Source organism: Pteropus medius, unplaced genomic scaffold (genome assembly GCF_902729225.1).
Source record: "Pteropus medius unplaced genomic scaffold, Ma_sr-lr_union100, whole genome shotgun sequence".
Lineage (NCBI taxonomy): Eukaryota > Metazoa > Chordata > Mammalia > Chiroptera > Pteropodidae > Pteropus > Pteropus medius.
The window spans coordinates 26,590,349-26,592,908 of NW_024344378.1; the positions used below are offsets into that span (position 1 = coordinate 26,590,349).

At 33.3% G+C, this 2,560-nt stretch overlaps 1 pseudogene; it reads left to right on the forward strand.

Moving 5' to 3' along the window:
* The first annotated feature begins 530 nt into the window (after window positions 1–530).
* On the forward strand, window positions 531–647 carry LOC120610132 (uncharacterized; annotated as a pseudogene).
* Window positions 648–2,560: the final 1,913 nt, after the last annotated feature.

Sequence of the window (2,560 nt, forward strand, 5' to 3'; positions counted from 1 at the left end):
TGTGCAAATGCTAATCAAAAGAAAACTGATGCATCTATATCAGTATCAGATAAGAACACTTTAAGGCAAAAAATTACTAGGAATAAAAAGAAATATTTAATAATTTTAAAGAGGTGAATCCTTCAGGAAGATATAACAATTTAATACCTATTTACACCTAATAAGATGGCTTCAAAATATTTGAAGCAAAATTTGACAGAACTAAAAGGAGAAATAGGGAAATCTGCTGTCATCGTGGGACATTTTAACATGGCTCTGTCAATAGCTGATAGAGCAAGCAGACAAAATATCAGTAAATATAAAGAAGAACTGGACAATATAATTAATAAAACAACCTAACTGACATACATAGATCATAACACACACCAACAGAATGCGCATTCACTTCAAGTACATGTGGAACATTTATCAGAATTGACCATATGCTGGGTCATAATGCATACCTCATCAAATTTTCAAAGGCTTGAAATCATACAGAATGTGTTCTCTGACCATCATGAATCCAGTTAGAAATCAAAAACTGTTAACTAGTCTACAGCCATACTACCTGAACAAGCTGGATCCCCTCTGATCTCGGAAGCTAAGCAGGGCCGGGCCTGGTTAGTACTTGGATGAGAGACACCTAAGAAGACCAGGTGCTGTAGGCATAAAATAAATAAGTAAATAAATAAAGGATTGTAAGCTGACAAGGTCCTTGCAATCTGTGAAGTCAACCAAGGGATGCCTCGCCTAAAAAATAAATAAATAAATAAAAACTGTTAACTAGAAAAGCCTAAAATGTTAGGAAATAAAGTAACATAACTCTAAATAAGTCATAACTCAAATAACGAGTCACAGTGAAAACTAATAAATAACCAAGCATGCGAGGGGAGAAAAAAATTTCATTGATGATCAGAGTAGGAATTGTTGGATATGATAAATTCTACTCAATAGATTATATTTTAACTTAAAAATACCTTTATCTCCTGAAGAAAAGATGCAAAACAAATGCCAGCACTAAATAGAAATAGCCAATTTCTTTCCCCAAATATTGAACACTTAATTTTTATAATCAACAAGTACTTTTTGACCTGAGAATATGAACAATAATTACAAAGAAATAATTTTTATATATGTCTTTCAGACTTTTTTCTGGGTGAACGTCCTTATTTCTTTAAGAAATTTTTCAGATGTTGTTTAAGCCTATAAACTTGCAACGAATAGTAAATAAGTCCTAGAAATCTAATGCACAGTATTGTGAATATAAACAACATTGTATTATAATCATCAAACTTGCTAAGAGGCTAGAACTTAATTATTCCAGTTACTAAAAATAAATGATAATTATGTAATGTGATAGAAGTGCTAATTATCACTACAATGGCAATCACATTACAATATATAAATGTAAGAAATAAACGTTTTATACTTCAATTTACACAATGTGAAAGGTCAAATATATTTTAATTAAAAAAGAAAAAAAAAAAAGAATTTCAACCAGAAACAAAATTTCCCTTCTATTTTTTAAAAGCCCATTACACTTTTAATATTTATTGACTTTTTCTAAAGTGGGACCTAAAAAATGAAATGATAGAAACTTGTGTAAGTCTACTAAATGGCCGCATATATACTTACTTACTTCTGTAAAAGACAGGCTTTAAAACTTGCAAATTACCACCAGCTGGCATAGTTCTTACAGAACGTAGTTCTGTACAAGAACATAGTTCTTGGTAAAGACAGCCATCTAGTGGAAATAGTTCTGATTTTTAGAGACTGCCAAATTGAGTACGAACCTGCAGCTCAACCGCAAACTGCAATGCTGGTTTAAGTCTTTAAAAGAACTATTTTTTAAAAAGTACCCAGTGTTTAGATACTTCTTTATCTTATGTCAAGGTCTGGAAGTAAAATGGGGGAGGGAGAAGGGGCACGTTGTGGGGTAGTGAGAAAAACTGGTGCTTTGTACGCAGTCCAGGGAATAGAGTGCCATTAGAATAAGAGAGCTCTGGACTCAAATAGGCATTGCTTTGAGCTACATTGAACGCTCTCTCAAGGCAGCAGGAAGAAGACAATATTGTGGGGTATAAGGAAGTTTCTCAGTGACAGCTGAACATCTAGCACCTAGGTGTGATATAGGAAGTTCAGTTAGTAGCCATCAATCCAGTTAGAATTCCAGGATAAGTATTTCTCTAAATTGATGGTTTAAATAATTAAAGCATTGTACTATACCAAGTGCACCCAAAAGGCTCCAATTCTGAGAAAGAATGGTGGATTAGGGTCTGAATTAGGGGTGAGAAGATCTGAGTTAGGTCTGCTTCTGGTGTGTACAGTTTATATGACTGTTCATTTTACTTACCCAAATGACAGTTTTTTTTTGTTTATAAAAATAGTATAATATGGTAATAATACCCATTCCCTTGACTCATCTAAGAAGAGAATGACTCTTTTCTTTTACTTCGTACCTAAAACCTTGGATGCTACTTGTGAATCAGTGTTACCCAGAAGCACGGAGAAAAATACCTTGTCATCACACTTATCATCAATCTGTGTTTCTCTAACTTTTGATGTCCATGGACCACTTAAT